At 42.9% G+C, this 19,109-nt stretch overlaps 1 protein-coding gene across 1 annotated transcript in view; it reads right to left on the bottom strand.

Moving 5' to 3' along the window:
- The window catches only part of LOC120900266 (zinc finger protein chinmo), a 123,905-nt gene extending 116,744 nt beyond the window's left edge, over nt 1-7,161 (bottom strand). Inside the window, exons 1-2 of the mRNA XM_040307039.1 lie at nt 7,070-7,161; nt 2,703-4,731 (exon numbers count right to left, since the gene is read on the bottom strand). The gene's annotated coding sequence lies outside the window, so the exon portion shown is untranslated. The remainder of the gene's footprint in view (nt 1-2,702; nt 4,732-7,069) is intronic.
- Between the last annotated feature and the right edge of the window lie 11,948 nt (nt 7,162-19,109).

Raw genomic sequence — 19,109 nt, 5'->3', positions numbered from 1 at the left:
GCGCACGTGCATCCCGCTGGGACGGGGTTGTGAAAGTGAAAGTAAGGATTTTTGGTGTGCCCCTGTGTGCGCGCACCGAGCGGGCGCCTTTCACCTTTCGCCACGGGTGTGGAATGCATCGCAGTGCGCGCACACACTTACACACGCGATTAATACGGTGCAATATCACAAGGGTTGTGATGGTGAATGTTTATTTCAGGCGGGGGATTTTGTTGTTTTTTTTTTTTTGTTCACTCCGGTTTTGTTCTCGCTCGTGTGTTTCTTGTGTGGCAATAAAATCCCAAGAGATGTAGGAACATAAAAGGATCGCCGGAGCTGGGTAATGGGAAACACACACACACACACACAGCCCAAAGTTCACTGACCAGTTCCACGCGAGTTGGTCGGTGTAGAAATGGGCAGAAATGAGTAAAATTTAATCACAAGAATAATTTTGATGGATTATTTTTTAAAAAAATATAAAAATACGTTGATTTTGATATTTAAATAGCAACTTTTACATTCAAAAATTAATTGAATATTTCTATTTATTGAATTATTATTAGAATGTTATTTTAATAATTTATAATATTGCTTATTTAAATTTGAATTTTATTACTATTGCTGAATTAGTTTTGTTCAATTAGTGTTTTATAATTTCCAATTCAATTTATCTGTACGAATCTTTAACCCTTCTAACACAAAAGCGTTAAAATAAACTGCATCTAATGACTAAAACTAATAGAAAAACAGAAAAATACAAAATTGCCCTAGCAATTGCATTTTGATTCACATTTTGTTTAGAAATGCTAAAACGACGAAAGAGAGAAAAAAGCCAAAAAATACACCATTGTTGTAACCCTTCTTGCACCTTCTAAGAAAGAAAAAACAACCCCTCCAGAAAACCCGGGGACAAAAAATTAGTCCAATTCATATGCAAATTGTCGTGCGACGCGGAAATGAAATGAGCGTGATGTAAGCGAACGTACGAAGCTAAACGAACGAACGAACGTACTAACACGAGCACGAAAGCAATAGGTAAAGCAACAACCAAAAACAACTCAAGCGAAGGACTCGCGGAAGTGTAAGGACACGGGCTAGAACCACCACAGAGAGCGAGAAAGCCTGACGAGCAGTCACCGTGCAGCGTCGAAAAATCACGCGAAAGCAGGAGCAAAAAAAACATGGAAAGAAAACACGAACAGGAAAGAAAACCGGAAATCAGCTTAACAGCAGTACGCATTGCCCGCGGAAGGCCCCGAAGGCCATTGCTGCCAATGCGTTTCTCTCCTTGCCGCATTTGCAGCGAGAGGCCTTTCCTTTTTCCTCTCCACTGCACGCCGCACTTACAGCAAGCGCCCGTTCGTTGCCTTTGCGCGGCTAAGGGCTATAGGGACACCGCCGCGAAAAAGCCAAAAATTAGAATACGAATTCTTGTGCTTCTTCTCCACCCCTTTGCCGGTTTCTTTCCTGGGTCGTTGGAATCTGGTCAATCTTTTTCTTCGTCCTCTGCCCGATAGCAATTAGAATGCCAAGGCCCAATTTGGCACCCCGGGAGTGTGGAATTAGAATTAGTAGGGGGGGAAAGAACGCGCTAACAAGCTGATTTAATCCGATAAGAGATGCGTATCGCGGCCTGCAAAGCCACCGTCCGCACGAACGGTAAAAGTAGCCAAATTAAAAACTGCACAAACCGGCTCTCCGTGTTGCGTACGCACATCGAGGGAAAAACTATTGCTTATTTTCTCCCCTCTCATTTCTCTTCGGGTGCATAAGCACTTGCACGATGCACTGTTTTTTTTTTTTTTAATTTATGATGGATTGTGAGCAGCATAAAGCCAGTTTGATTTCCTTATTTATGAGAGAGCATCCAGCACAAGCAACCAACAGCAAAATGTGTTTTAAAAGTCAGCACTACTGACGATATTTTCTGCAACTTCTCTTTTCCACTTCCCGTTTTGTCTACTTCTTTCTGCACTACACTACCCAACCACCCCCAACCAACTGACTTGTTTTGCTTCTTCTTCTTCTTTTTCTTCTTCTTCTTCTTCTTCTTCTTCTTCTTCGCTGTGCATAGTTTAAAATTCATTCGAATGCTCGAACCATCGCCTCTTTACGGCTTTGTTTAAGTGATTTCATTCCGCTTTCGGCTGTAGTTTCGTTGTTTGATTGACTGTTTTTCGCTTCTTTTTTTTTTCGCCATTTTCTGCATGTTTTTGTGTTGCTTGATTTTTGGCGTTGTTTATGTATTTTTGCTGCCCGTACACCCCGGTATAGTACGCCGACTGCACTGTGTTTTTTTGAGTGTGTATATTTTTTTCCTCCGTCCATCGAAAACGGGAGGGAAAATAGAAACAAATCAACGAAAATTGCATAACTACCGCCTAACAAACTACCACCGCCAACCCATCCCTTCGCCCTTCGTGGTGCGCGATGCTTCTTGCTAAGGCTAAGGGGGGTCCTGGGTGGTGGCACACGATGAATGGACCACCGAACCCCCGTAACGCATAAACATTACGTGGGAGTGAAGGCGCGATTTGTTTATTTCGTGCCTTTTGTTGGGACGGTTGGAGGAAGCTTCCCCGTGGGATAAAAAAAGGTTTTTTTGTCAGTCTGATTCGCTGTTCTATTTTAAAAGCAAATATTCTTTTCACATCGATTTTTAAAATAAATTTGAAACATTTTATTATGTTACTTAATATTTGTTTTATCTATTTTCTTACCTTTTTCCGTCGATTGTTGTAATCTCGCGCGACTGTCTGTGGCCGTGTTTCTGCGGAGTGTTTGCTGGGGTGCCCTTTTCTGCCCAACTTTTCTGCCTTACTTTCCTTTTTCCCTTCTTGTCGAAAAAGGATCGCTTGCGTTTGGCGCTTCCAACTTTCCACCGGCACTTCCGATTGCGCAAACAAAACGCACCGCGGAAAACTCGCGCGCGCACTAGCGACGCACACTCACGCACAATTGCACGCACGCACACACTCACTCACTCACTGACGCGTACGTACGCAGGGGTTGCACTTACTGCCTACTCCGCACTTACACTGCACGCCGCGCCCGTGTAGCCCCGTTTGCCACACGGTAAAACCGAAAAACGGAGAAACAAAAAAACTACGCGACGTACCAAACCGAAAAATGGAACGCTCCGAAAGGGTGGGGTAGTTTTGCGTGGCCCAAAATTTTCAGTGCGTGTGTGGCGTTTTGGACTTGATTTGGAATTTTACAGTTGTTTTTTGTTGCTGTGTGTGTGTTGGTTTGCCAGAATATAGAACCAAAACTTTCACCACCAATGCCAAACGGTATAGAACAACAACACACACAGACACACTTGGATTTTCGAAGGATTTTTCTGCCTTGTTGTTGATTCACTCACGCACTCGCACACGAACGTAGAGGGTTGAACGGGGGGGAGGGAAGTATGTTGAGGGTATTGGTATCGATTTTTTTTTATTCAGCCGAAAGTGTTAATTTTGAGTAAAATGCAAATGCCATAAATGCGCTTTGATGCCTTCTACATGTGTTGTTTGTTGTTTGTTTCGTTATGTTGTTTGTTCACGTTTTTTTTATCTCTTTCTCTTTTGTCACACTCGTTTTAGCCACTTTGTTCTTAATTTTCCCCTCTTTTGTTATGTTACACTTTTACACTTGCTGCACGTTTTATCTTTATTTATATATTTATATTTGCTCTTTACAATTTACTTTCGTATGCTTTTTTTCTCCACTCAAAACTTTTGAATTTTTATCTTACGTTGTTATGCCCAAAATCACGCCAAAAGAGGTGGATCCGCCAAAAAATGGGAAAGAAAGCTGGTGTGAGGATGCGGGTTTGGAGGGGAGGTTGTTCACTGCACTGCGCTTTACACTAAACGCTCACTACACGTTGCCCTTGGCATGGTGCTCCGTGAGGGCCGTTTTGCCTTTTTTTTGTTTGCTGCGGTTACAACCGACCGGAAGGCATGAGATGATGCTGCTGCCTGCCGCTTTGCACTACTGCCGATCGCTGTTGCATCCTTGCCGGTGTACCAGTCCGCTGCAGCTCCCGATTGCACTGTGCACTCGCTGGTGCTGGTGCCCCTGATGCATTGCTGTCGTGCGTGGCTGTGTAGCGCGTCCGTACTTCCAGCCTGCTCATCCGTAGACGACGCGGCAAGTCTTGATGTGCTTGATGTTTCGCGTTATTAAGACTGTGTGTTTTATTGGATTGGATTTTTGTTTGTTGTGTTTGTTTGTATCTTCTTGCTGTTTGCTGACTTCTGCTTGCTGGCTTGGTGAAAGTGAAGTTTAGAGCTTGTTATCTTGCTATCTCTCTCTCTCTGCTGGCTGGTTAGAAAATAATTACACCCTCGCGCACGAAGGGTTTAAAAAATGGACAATTTCGAACTAAACACAATTTCCAAACGGTGGTACAACGCTGGCCGGGTTGGGTTTGTGCGCACTTGCAGCGGGGCCGGTTTGTTGCCCCCTGGGTGTCAAATTACCGCCACCCCTCGCCTTCCAAACGCACCCGTTCGCGACACTAACTCGGCAGCCACCGGTGGGCTTTGTGGCGTCGTTTTTTCTTCGATTTTATTTTAAGCTTTAGCGTATTTTTACTTCTCCACGAGCGGGGCCGGTTGCTGACGCGCCGTTTAAATGCTTCCGAACGAAAGGTTACACTTTTGTGGTGAATTTCACTCGTGTTTTTGTTTTTGTTTTTTTTCCACGTTTTTTATCGTTGATCAATTGCACCGAAACTTAACCGAAACTGCTGCTTGTCTGCCGAAATATGGGGGAAAAACGGGGAGTGATTATCGCTTTTTTTTGTTAGAAAAACACAGATTAATACGACCGAAAACTGGAATTATAATTGAATTTTGCTGCAGTTGTAAATGCACGAAACTCGTCTCACATAGCTGTTTGCTTGCTCCGTTACTAGCCCAAACCGGCACACACTCACGCACACGCGTCGGCCCGATGCGTTGCTTCGCAGCCGTTCCCGCCACGTACGGGCGTATGCACTAATCCACCATCACTGTACCGCATCGGGGCCAATTTGGTGTCACTGCTTTTCGGCACTGATCTAATGGCTGCTTTCCGGGCCAGCCCAAGATGAGTCACTGAGTCACTGCACTGCACCGAACTGCACACACACACACACTATGCAATCGATGCAACAACCTGCAGCAAGCGCACTCCAGTATTCTACTGCATTGCACACCGCACACACCGTTGCACTCGCTGATGCAGATGCAGAATAGTGTTCTTCGCGGGGGCCGGTGCAAGAGAAAGCTGCTTCTCTCGCTTACGCCCAACCGGGGTGGTTTTGCCCACCTGCAACCGTTTCGATTTTTATGCACACGAACCGAAAGCGTCTACTTATCTTCCCGGGGCACCTTGTTACGACGCTCACCGAAGGATTCGCCGCTCTCGCCGCGTGAGTGTGTTGGGAAGATTTTTCCCGTTTTTTTCCTCTTCAATCACCGTCACTCGCTCTCGGGTTTGCTCTCTGTTACTCTCACTGTTTGCAACATGCAAAAACTCATCCTATTGTTTCACGCTACACACTTCTTCGATACCCGTCAAGCACATACAATACATTACAGCACACTTGCTTCCAGTGCAGGACCAATGCTACTTTTCGCTTCGGAACATTTGCGCTCCCACGGAACGGAACGGACACACACTAGTATCCTTCGCTGAATGTGCCGGTGTCGGTGCCGGAAGTGATGATGATGCGCTTTCGCCTAGCTTGCTGCACAGCTCCACGATTGAGATGCGGGAAAACAGGAGTAGAAGGTAAAAGAGAAACATACACTTATATAGGTGGGTTCAAACAATCGATTTGAAAGCTGCATTCGGGGGGATTTTTTGTAGCTCTGCAGCACTGTCGCTCTGCAACTTGCTTAATTAAATGAGTTTTCCGAGGAGTGAGAACGATGAAACCGGGTGCTCGGGTGCAGTGAAAAATCTAGAGTGTGTGTGCACTTCACTGCACCATCATCATCGTCATCACAGCCTCGTCATCAATCTCGGATTTGCACTGCACTTGCACTGCGTAGTGTTTTATGCTGTTGCATAAGAGATTACAAATGCACTTGAAGGGATTATTATGGATGTTTGTTTATCCTTTTACATCATGGTAGCGAACATATTTCTCTTGCTTTTTTATGAATAATTTTGTATCAAAAGTTTTTTGCAATTTTTTTTTGCACTTTTGTACCAAAATTTCACAAGTCCCAAAGTATTACAAAAAAAAACTCGATCAATATTTTAAAATTATTTTCACATGCAACATTTTTTAAAAGAAAATCTTTAATCATTGTTCACTCATCTAATCATTGTTAAAACTCATCTAATGGGAAAATATATTTTTTATTCCCTCCCATCCCTATTTTTTAACCATTTTTTCACTCGTTTTAATCAAAAACATTTGCTTCAAATTTTACATTTTTTCTTGCTGCTTCAACCGTTCCTATTCTATCAAAACACAATTTTCTTCCAGTCCACTAACAATTTATCGTGCATTTGATTCTGTTGCCGGTACACTAGTAAGCTCTACACTTTTGCATGTCACTGGAACGAAGATGCACTATTGATGCCTTCGTTCACTACTGATTTGTTCAATATTTCTAATGCACCAACAAAATTACAATTCAAGAGTTTTTAATTAAAAATATTTTTAAATATCTTTTTCCATCACTTTTTTTATTTTTTTTAAACTAGTCACGACAAAATCACTAAACACTATTGGTAACCATTTGTGAACACTCCAATTTCTTACCAGAAGGTATAAAAACACACCTTTGGCCGGCAAACGAGTCGAAGCAGTTCGCTGCCTGCCTTCACAGATTTAATCCTTTTTCCGATGGATTTGCGGTATTTTCGGTATACGTAAAAACTGTGCCTTAAATCGCCTCTGAATTTTTGCACTTGTGAGTGATGTACGTTGTAACTATTTCATTCCCGGTGTCACTTGTTTGTTTTTTCTTCAATTCAGATAATTTTTTATAATAATAATATTTCTGTACGATTCCACCGAAATATTCACTCGTATATCACTGCTGTTGTTAAATTGCGCCTATCGTAAGAAACTGCCGTAAACCCCGGGACTTACGGTGCCCAAAAAATGTTGCCGAAATAATTTTGCTGCTGCACGCTCTCGCACGCTCGCGCTGGCCCGTGTCTCCGCGGTTTTCGGTGCGGTGTTAGTTTGTTGTTTGATGACGATACTGCTCGACGCGCTCGCGAGCACCCTCGAAAAAAGCCTCAGCCGAACAAAAGCCGAACGGCCGACGAGCGGTACAAGTCTGGTGGTGCGTTTTTTTTTCATTTTCGGCAAAACTCCCCCCGTTAGTGGTTTCGGTGGACCGGCACACACAACAAACCCCTGTGTGCGCGCCCACTGTGTCACTGTGTTGGTTGCCTAAGAAGTTGTGTGTGCGTGCTCCCCTCTCCTCCTCCCCTCATTCATCCTCCTGCCTTCTTGAATGTTTTGCTTGTGTGGGTAAACCCTTGCGCTGCAGCTGTGTTGGTGAGTGCGTTGTTGCCGAATGCTTCTTGTTGCTGCTGCCGCTGCTGCTGTTGCTGCTGCGACCGATGCTACTGCGCTCCTCTGGCACCGCTTTACCGTGCATTCGTGCGATTCCCAACCACCCAGCCTTACCGCTCTACCCTCTCGGCATCGGTCCATCTCGCTCGCCCGCACCCAAAATGAGCTCTCGCTCTCGCTCGATCGCCGAATAAAATAACCAAACGAACGAGAAAAAAAAAACCTTCATCAATGTTGAGCATACGCAACATCTCCCTTCCCCATCGGTGAATCGGGAAACCCTCACCCTCATAGAGAGGCACGCGGGGAAACGCAACGGCAAAGGGAGCTCACCGCCCAGTAGGCCTTTCCGTAACGCAGCGGCGTGAGTGCACGCAAACGTTGGCCCTGCACAAATGGGAAAGACAGGGATAGGGGCACGCGTTCAAATCTTCCCCTGCGTTAGGGGCAGGATTGTGTGGCCCGGGAGGAGAGGGGCAACAAATTTTGGGAGTTTTTCTCTCGCTCTCTCTCTCTCTCACGCTAGCAGCGCTTTCCGTTTTGGGGTTTTCTGCCCTACTCTCACCACACTGCACACCCGCGCGGCACTCCTGAGATCTCACATAGAAACCCGGCGCTTCCCCTGATACGTCCTTCACCATTCGCAGCGGTGCGTACGGTTCACGCACACCAAGCACCGTGCACCGAAAGGGGTTTGCATGAAAGGGATGCAGCAATAACAAGGCGACCACCGCACTAGTGCGCTCTCGTGTAGGGGTGTGTGTGTGTGTGTGCGGTGAGTGCACGTATCGCGCGTTTCCCTTTCATCTACGCACCGCGCATTGGATTGGCCACCACTTATGTCTTCTAGGCCCGAGCAATTGCTGAGTTGCAACTGTGCTAGGCAATAAGGCATTTGTGTAAGAATTGTTGTCAATCAAATTGTTTGAAAGTGATTATTTCATTATTTTGGAAGTATTTCATACAAATTCTATTAAATAATGCATTATTGGAATTAAATTTCCTGTTATAACAAACGTTAAACTAATGAAGTTAAACTTTCATTTTTATAGGAATCAAAAGTTTGTAAATGAATTTTATGTAGGTATTTTGAAAATATAATCGAAAATGTATTAAAAACCGAGCGAAATTGACTGAATTAAAGATACTGCTAACATTAAAATATTTTCCAATAAGAATATATGATATATAAAAAAATTATTTAACAAATCAATTACAAAATCGATTGAGGCCAACCGTTCCAAAGTCTTTATAAACATAAATCAATGACAAATGGCATTGATTGTAAACTGTTCAACAATTTCATACAAGAATCTCTCCAATTCAAAACTCTAAAAAGTGTCTGATGAGTGACGACTATCCTGCACCACGTATTTTTGCCATGCTCAATCCCACTGTGCACCACCGGTCAAGGTTGATGAGAGCCACCCAAAAAACCTGGTCCAAAATTTCAATGACCATAACTGAGCGACGGCAAAAAGCGCGTGAGTGTTACCCCGCCAGCTAGAGTCGCTCACGAGTGGTTCCTCTCGCTCTCTCTCTGTTCCGCGGTTCGGTGCTCAGGCAAATCACCAAACGCACGCAAATTGCACAACGAAAACCATACGCCATCCGCCACCTCCTTCCTTACCTTTCCCTTTTACAGTGCGTTGCTTGAAGGGGACACTCACCACCTCACAAAGGGGGTGTGCTATGTATTTTCCGCTGGTATTGCATTTTTTTCTTGCTTGCTTCTATCCATTACTCAATGGTTCGTCGAATAGCAATCGGCCAAACGAAAAAAAAAACTGCACTCGTATTGAGGGAGGCCTAGTTCGCTCTTGCGCTCTTGCACACCCCTGCTTCCACTGTACACACGAACTACGTGGTGCACTAACACCAGCACGCAAAACGGACCGACCAAGGCTGGTCGTGCAGCGTGTCAGCACAATTCTAGTGCTTCGGCTACGCACTTTCCAGCTAGAACCGAACCGAATCGCTCTGTTTCGTCTGTCTACTAGTAGTTTCAACCCCTTTCTGCTTATTTACGGGGCACATAAAGTATGGGTGGACGGTTTGGTGTGCTGTGTGCCCCGGACTGCTCGCTTTTTTGGTGCGCGTACAGTGCGAACACCAGCCATCTACACGCACCTGAAGCGGATAAGGTTTCGGGACGGTGCACCAACTGGCAACCGTTTGCCCGTAACCTGGAAACCGTTCTATGGCACGTACCCCGAGCTGCAGACGAGCGTTGGAAGCCGCTAAAATTGCATAATGTATGGCTGTCTTGTCTAGCTGGTTTGATTTACTTTTACTTTAAAGCAAGAAAATACATCATTATGAGATTTGTAGCGAAGCAAAATGTTTGCAGCACTTCAGATTAACGAAACGAGTCGCCTAACACATAAGCGTACCCTTCGTCACCGCTTCCTTCCCATAAAACACCCATCCAAATGCATTTAAATGTCTTTGGCGTTCATACAAACGCGAAACTCCCCCCCTTTGCGCTGCGTTTCTGTGTCAGTCTTCGGCCCTTCCTTTGCCAGCGTTCCACTGCCCGCATCCACCGACTCATAGCACATAAAGAGCATTTTCAGCTTGCCTTTCCGAATGCGTACGCACATTCGCATACAATCGCAATTGCAGTTCCCACTGCGTGCGTCCTTGCGTGCGTGCGTGCCTTGACAGGGGTATGTACGCGCGTATATAGTTTACGCACACATACGCTCACGCACATTCAGTTGGTGCGTATTGGAACACGCCGTTGCTACGGGGTTGCACCACCCCAAAACACGGAAGCGCAACCGCTCACTCACGCGCTGAGTGTGAGTGTGGTGAGAGCGAAAATATGCGTGAGCGACGCGGTTTTGTCGGTAAGGTACTCACTCCCCTAGTGAGAGCGTTTGCTGAGTGTTGCTGGGGCTGGGTGTAACGTGGAAGATTTCTGCCAAATTGGTGATTTTAAAGATTTTCATTTTGGTTGGCTAAAGTTATCAGTGTAAACTAAAAAGTTTTTTTTTTTTGGAAAATGGTACTCATAGTTTTATTTAAACTGATTTAAATAGATATGAATGAGGAATGTTTCGTTTTTATAATTAATTTAATTGAAAATATGTACAAACTTTAAACAAAGTAGTGTTTGGCCCGTTTAGAGTCATTTTTAATTGCTCCAGTAAAAGCTTATCAAATATACCGAGAAACTAATTCTCGTGATCAGTTTTTGATCCGATTGATTTATAAAAACTTGTAAAATGTGGTTAAATTTCTACATTTCCACAAAACATTCAATGCTCTACTAAAAACAGTCACTTTCGTATGTTTACTTTGCTGGGACTTTGCTCAAATTGTGTAAACGCGTACGTGCCTGTGTATGTGTGACACCTTGCGGCCATCGAGTTCAGCTTGATAAGCGAGCGTCAAAGCGCATCTCCACGTTGTGCTAGGACCGTGTGCGTTTACGCACATCTTATCGGTCGTTTTTAGGTCAACTAATCAACCGTAACCCGTGGATGGTACTTTGTAGACGGCCCGCTGGTACATGATATCAGCTATTATGATTGTAGGGAAACAAAAAGGAGCCATAACACGAATTTTTTTTACGAAAAAACATGGCAAAGAAATAAAAAAGTAAAACAAGCGCTCATGAATGTTGCAAAACATGACATAATACTTGTTAATGTTGATAAGTACTGAGTAGGACTTCAATTGCGCATTCCAACGCAACATTTAACATAATGTTTGTGTCAGTTTTTGGTACACTTTTCTTGGCTGAATTATACTTCTAACTAGCTTTGCTTGTGAAGCTGCTCCATCGTCGACCACACATGGCCGCATCTCTGCGCCATCTTGATCATCGTTCGCGCACTGGTCGCGCGTTTGTGCGACTCGCCTACTGTGAGAACACGTTTTTCGAACACGTTCTAAGCCCCCACGTGGTCGGTGATCGGAGCTGAGCAAAAAAAAAAAACTTTGCCACGCACAACAACCCTTACCAAAAAGGGCCGCTTAGAACGCCTAGCTTTCCGTTTGATACGCCCGAAGATCAAAACCGTTGCAGGCCCAAGGCTTTACAGCCTGTATTTCCTTCCTCGATACCTCCTTGCTTCGCTCCACAACCGTCCCTATCGCTCGCCTATTATATTTGGGTGATAATTTTTCTCCATCCGTCCTTTTCTGGCCGCCTGCCAGAGCGCACCAACGAGCGAACGCGTATGCATCACACACTTGCGTACACACATTTGGCACATTCGCTAGGTTAGGCCCTCTAAGCTAAACAGCATTCCTTTAGCAAACATACAAAAAAAAACCCCAAACTATCTGTACATGCACAAGGGCTAGAATAGTTCCCTCTGCCTCTCCCGCACCTTGTGTCTGCTGCGCTATCGCTATTCCCTCCCGTTCCATCCCACACGCAGCTACGCACATTGCGCGCCACTCTAGTCACTCTAGCCCCAGCCAACGCTTTTGATAGATTCTTCGCTTCGCGTCTTCGCACCGGTGTCTCAAATTTCCTCCCGCCTTTGGCATCGTCTCCTCGTCTCACGCCCTCGCCAAAGCATGGTGAGGAAGCTGTGCCCCGGGGGGCTGCCAAAAGCGGCCCGACCGGGATGGAGGAAGGAAACGTGCAAAGCCAAGGGTATCGCGCGAGTCGTCGTGGAGATTGTCGAAAATCTGACAACGATGGTTGGCGATGGTGGTGCGTTCGCTGTGCGTAAGGCAACCGAATGCGTGGCAAACGGTGCGGCTTCAATGACGGCGACGGCAACGACGGCGCAGACAACGATGGCGATGATGCAAGTGTAGTGTAGGAGTAGGCAGGCAGCCAGGCGGGCAGTAGCGTTTGGTGGTTTTGGTAGTAGACATAGGCGACACACACGCACTGGTCTTCACTATTACGCGGTGCGATAGCATTGGTTTAGAATGTCAAGCGTTCGCGTAAAATAATTAGTGTGGCACTAAGGGAGTAGTACCTATTATCTTTCAACGGCATAATACAATAAATCAAACCCCGGGCATGTGCAAGGTAATTGCTGATGCTGACACAGAAAGAGAGAGGATTAGCATTATATAATGCAGCAAAGCATTGCTTAGGGGTTGAACTAAATTAGATCAAACTATCTTCTTTAATAAAGTCCTTTAACTACATGTCTTTGTACAAGAGATTGGACATTAGAAGCAGTTTTTGAAGTAAGAGCATTGTGGTACTTCTCAAAACGTCCTTCTCCTTACAATAAGAATTGTAATAACTAATAAATTGAAATGTACTGAATGTAATGCATCGAAACTTTGTTCAAATAAAACATAAAATACATAAATTCAGTTAAAACACGTGCCTCCACTTTTTACCACACATTTACCCATATAAAGACAGCAGAAAACAATTTCTCGAAAAAAACAACAAGATTTTCGTTGAATTAGAGCAAATTGATTTGTTAGTATGAAACTTTACAGTAAATGTCTATTTGACCGGGCAAATATGTTTATTCTATACATGAACTCCAAGAATGAACCTTACTCTCAACATTTTTAAACTTCTGACATTTCGGAGTAAAGAATACTTTTTCCACGTAAGATTTGTATTCCTTTTTTAATGATAAAAGTGCGCAAACATTGAAGTTTTGGTGCTTTATTAGCTCACATTTTCAAATTAAGATAATCTAGGTTATGGTAAATTTTCATTTTTAGATATATTACGTATTTTTGTCATTAATTTAATCGTTTGTTTGTATTTATTTCATAGATGTGCATTATTTCTTAATTACAATAATAGTATACAGGCGACCATCGAGATACAATCCCATCGAGATACGACGTTTCACAGATACCAAGATTCTGATTTGGACAGTTAAAAGCTGTCATTAAGAAAAAAAATATGATTTTTTAAATTCACTGATAACCGTTACACATACAAATATGACGACTAAAGTCCTTTTTTAAGTTTAATCAATTTTATAATCAATCTATTTAAGGTTCAGGTCTATAGTAAACAAAGCTTCCCTTGCACATGGCTGACTATCCTGCTAAGTATAAATCAATCAAATCATCCATTAAGAATTCTAAAAATATAATAATTGTAGACCAACTGTTTGTCAAATTAGAAAAAGAATTATGTATTCAGAGAAACTTAAACAAAACTAAAGAAGCTTTTTGTCATTATTTCCACAACTTTAAGAATACCAAAAACGGTCATGGTAACGCAGTTCTTGTTTCGACGAACCAAAAAAATCGATTCCTTTCCGGTACATAGTCAAGTGTGCACACACTCAACAATCAACTTCATGGAATGTCCGCAAGAGAAAGGCACTACTCACGATGATGTCCTTCGCTGTAAAGTGCGGCAGGTGAACCGAACACACACACACACACACACACACACACACACACACACACACACACACACACACACACACACACACACACACACACACACACACACACACACACACACACACACACACACACACACACACACACACACACACACACACACACACACACACACACACACACACACACACACACACACACACACACGTACATTTCGTCAGCAATGATTGAAAGTGGCCGGGACATCCACTTTCTTCACCGGCTAACTAACGAAGAAAAGAAATAAGAAATCAGCAGGAAATGAAATCGAAACGAATAGAAGAACGAACGAAACCATTTAGTACTTTCTGTTTCCTTCCTTCCACTTCACACTTTCTTCACCCTCCCTCCACTTTCTTTACTCCATTTTCTTCCTTCAATATCCTTCAGCTTCCTTTACGAATCAAATCCACCCCCCCCTCCTTCTCCAACAGCTCCTTCCCACTTGCCCCAACCAATTACCCCCATCCGGTTTGGGGCTGAAAATTTCTAATTTGTCGAAAATTCTTCTAACGCACGACCGATCAACCCTATAAGCCGTTCTAGATTGATTGTTTAGATGAGGCCGAACTGTGGGCCGAGGTGTGGCAAAAGGGCTAGCACCACGTTGGGCTCCTCCCTGGGGCGTACGTCACTGGCACAACACAGAGGCGCAGCGCGAAATAAATTCGAAATCCACCGTGCTGCTAGCTTGCCGCAGCGGTAGGAATGTATCCAATAACCAGCGGCATAGTAGCATGCGATGGTGGTGATGCCTGGTGGTAAATGAGGCTAAGATTGCCTCCAGTTTCGGGTGCCGAAGTTGCGCTTTTTGGTGCGTGGGGGGGGGGGCTGTAAGTGAGAGTTTCAAAAGTTTCAATCAAATTACGCAAGAAGCGCCAAACACACGCACTTCGCATTTGGGGGGTGGTAATACTGTGAGTCGGGACCGTGGTGGTTCCGGAGTTTGATTGAATTGAACCCGAAATCGGTGCAGGTGTTGCTGGTGCGGCCGGGCTCATCGGCAGGCTGGAGGGAGCACGAGCGAGCGGTTGGAAAGTGTGTAGTTTAATAAGAAATTTGCCACGAACGCACATCTAATATGCGCGCGCCCCTTGTTGGTAGGACGGATCGCTCGAGGGTTACACACGGCGTATGGGACCGAATCGATTATCAGTGCGAGCGGGTGGGTTTCATCATTTTTAAGGTGTTTAATGAACTCTGGGCGTTGTAGCAAAAAAAACGAACATAATTCCATCAATCACTACGCATCACCGGCTGCGTAAGTGTGATAAATCTTGTATACCACGTGTCTCACACTGAATATGGAGCAAAAGTTCAATCGAAGGAAAACGATGACACTGGTACACGGCTTGGCAGAAAGCACCATTTCACTCCCGTTTCCTTATTTCCCTAAATCCTGCTTACTATTTCCTACACACAGTTCCATAACAAGGAAATGATCAAAACAAAATATTTTCTTTCACTCGCTTCCGTCGATACCTTCGCTGGCAGCGCCGTCTGCGTGAATCATGCTCGCCTTTCCGCGCTAATCCGCTCGAAAAGGTCGCCTCCCCGAACGCGCAAGCGAGATCGGATTTGATTCGTGCGCTATTAATTGTGTCGAAATAAATTTAGAACGCTGTTTGTTTCGGCGCCAGTTGCGTTCTGTGATATGTTTCTGTTTCCTCTGGTGAACGAAAAGAATGAACAACAGAAAAAAAAGATTGTGGGTGAGAGAAAATCGGCCCACCCTTGGTCTCAGTAAATGCTGCTGCCCTACTCTATTTTGTTACACTAATCTCAAATCGGGCAGACAGAGTCACAGAGTGGAGAAGCTCGGCTATTAATAGACTTTGATTTGTTTCTTACACTTTCGATTGCGATTCATCCGAATGGTCGATCCGGGACCGTGGCGATGGAGAAGGTTGAAAGAGGCGAAGGGGGATAGCAATTAAAGACGCAACGCCGTTTGTCCCGACCTCTCCCAAGTTCTAGTTTTTGAGTTTGGTTTTTGCGTTGGATGCTTGTGAAATTAGGTTTGAGCAACAATAATAACGAACTTGTTTTACCTTTAGTTCATTCTTCACTATAAAATTTAGAGGAAAAGTTGTTGAGCATTTGTTTAAAGCTTATTGTTAAATATGGACACATGTTTAAATATTTCGAATTAGAAGTAGAATGTCACCCGATAAACGCTCTCGCAAGCCGATTATTATATCTATTTGGTATATTAAGTTATTAAATAAACCTAAATGTAGCTACAAGTATCAAACTATCAGTATCAGTTTTTATAAAAAGCAATTGTTGCTTAATTCAGTTTAGGATAAAGTTCAATTTTCATCTCTTCATTTCAAAATAGCTCCTCATTTCATTATCAACCTATAAAGAAAATGAAATACCTCCTAAACCTGGCTATTTGTACAGTCGTTAGTATTATTTTATTTCGCGCTACGATCCTTCCATTGATTGTGCCATTGACATCAACCTTCACTTAATCTCAACGTCAATAATTACAGCAACAATTCGTTACAATCCCTTCCCACCGTTCGCAACACCATATGAACTACCAGGCGTCTCCATCGTCCGCACGATCCTCGCGTACACTCGATCGCTCACCAGACGCACTGACCATAGTGAATTGCCGTATTTTACGGTGCGAGATTATTTTTAAAAACATTCACTACAAAAAGATAGACCAAACGGGCACAAAAAATAGCCCAACTGTTTCACTGTGCGCGGGCAGTTTCACCGGTAACCGGTTGTATCGAAATGCGCGCCAAAATGTGACGATTTTGTTGTTGTTGCTGCTGGTGCTGCTGCTGGTGTGAATTTGTTTGTGCTTATGCTGCGTAATCGCCACAGTGCGTTGACCGCAAAATTCGCATTCTCGCCAACGCACAGCCACACACGCATACACCGTTAAGCATAGAGACGTGTGTGTATGTTTTTTTTTCGCATTCGTCGCACGCGATCATGCACAGCGCAGCACAAGGTATCCGTTTTCTTGAAAATGTGTGTTTCTATTTTTTTAAATATTCCATATGATGGAAACCTGTTTTTTTAAGCAATCCTCTCTGTTTGTAAACTATTTCCACACATTCCCCAGACGATGGAGTGGCGATAACATTTGACTCAACTTTCACGCTGATCGACGCACGCGACATTAGAGGATCGTTATGCCGTTTGGCACGTAATGGATAGAAAGATAAATTTGTGTTTTTTTTTTATTTTCTACTCTGATTTTTCGCTCTCTTGCACTTTCGGTTTGTTTATTTTTATTCTGTTCCTGTTTTCTGCGGTAGCATGTGGTTCGATTTAAATGTGCTACAGCATAGCGCGATGCTGTGGTCACTAAACATAGATGTCAGCGGTTCGTAAACTGATCTCCGCCCGTTTGTCACTTTGGCGCTGCGCATCGATGATTGCGAGGCATTGCGATGTTTTATTTGTTGCGCAATGTGATCTATTTAAGCAATAAAAGCCATTTGGAAGAGGATCAAAACAAAGTGCTTACTACAGACACTTAGTAGATTATGCTTTGATTTTATTCGGTATCTCAATTACAATAAATGATTAATTAACATTTTTGCTGTTGCTTGTAATGCAAAGACAAACATTATTATTATTATTGTTATTATTATTATTATTGTTATTATTATTATTATTGTTATTATTATTATTATTTTTACTATTATTGTTATTATTATTATTTTAATTTTTATTATTATTATTATTAAAATTATTATTATTATAATAATTATAATTATTATTTTTATTATTATTTTTATTATTATTATTATTATTATTAAGATAATAATAATTATTATTATTCTTATTATTATTATTATTATTATTATTATTATTATTATTATTATTATTATTATTATTAATATTGTTTTTGTAGAATTACTGGAAATTTGCTATGAGAAAACTCGTTTCTTGCGTATTGCTTGACTACTACGACTTCTTTTTCTACTAAATACATGACAGTATTGAAGAAGTATTCAAATAAGTGCTCGAAAAGTGCTCGAATTTTGCTCGAAATACTAAAGGAGTTGTATACACCTTAAGCTAAGAAAGTTTTTTACAATTTTCATTCTACTAAAAACTCGTTTCTTGCGTATTGCTTGACTACTACGACTTCTTTTTCTACTAAATACATGACAGTATTGAAGAAGTATTCAAATAAGTGCTCGAATTTTGCTCGAAATACTAAAGGAGTTGTATACACCTTAAGCTAAGAAAGTTTTTTACAATTTTCATTCTACTAAATGGCTCAGTTAGGCATCAAATGTACACCAACGATCGATTTAATACATTTTTTCAATCCGTATTCTCAAAAAAATTGAAAAATATTTTGTTTAAAAATGTTCTATCAGGCTTAAAATTGAGGCTATTTTAGATAATACAACATTTTTAGTATTTTGTGGATTGTTACACTTGCTGGAAGTTCACTTTGAAATACTACTTTAAATAAATTAATTAATTAGGTGTTCTGTAATTTCAACATTCTTCTTCTTCTTGTTTTAATTATCTATCCAACAATGGTAGTCTGTAAAGACTTTGTTTACTCATTACTACTACGCCGGCTCGCCTCAATTTATTCATATCGCAAGGAAATAAAAGCACACATCATTCCCGTCATTCACCATCCACAGAAACAAAGCGCAATATATAGCTGCTTGTTATGCCTATCCCAACCACTATCTCTTATCGAACTACATCTAACAAAGAGCAGCAAAAAAAACAACAACAAAGACCTCAACTTCATTTCACCACACACATACCTGTTCCATCTTATCGTAAATTTCGGAAGCCATTTGCGGTGCTGCTTACTGCTCCGATGCGCTCCGACCGCACTCTAAAACAACCAGTCGGCAACCCAGCGGCGAAGCCCCAAACCACCTGCAAGTGTAGTATTGTATAATTTAATAACCTACAATTAGCATCGTATGATACGGAGCTAATAAATTAGCGAACTTCCAGATATGCTGCGAAACACCTACAAACGAACGGACCGGCGTTTCGCCGCGACTAGGCAAAAGGGCTCACCCCCCCGTTTGGATGGTACTTCACCATTCACCCTTCCACCTTTACATTCGCAGAACAGGGCGTGCGTAGCGTCGCATCGCGCAATAAACAGCCCGGCCTGGCCTCCTACGGAAACGGTTGCCGTGCGGTTACCACTTAACCTTCAACAGCAAACCCCGGGGAAGTTCACGGCATCACCACGCACTGAAAAAGGGCTGACAGGCGGTAGCGGCCAGGCAGGCCGGTT

Source organism: Anopheles arabiensis, chromosome 3, assembly GCF_016920715.1.
Source record: "Anopheles arabiensis isolate DONGOLA chromosome 3, AaraD3, whole genome shotgun sequence".
NCBI lineage: Eukaryota > Metazoa > Arthropoda > Insecta > Diptera > Culicidae > Anopheles > Anopheles arabiensis.
The sequence above is the reverse complement of the archived record's forward strand: the minus strand, read 5'-3'. Positions and strand labels throughout refer to the sequence as shown.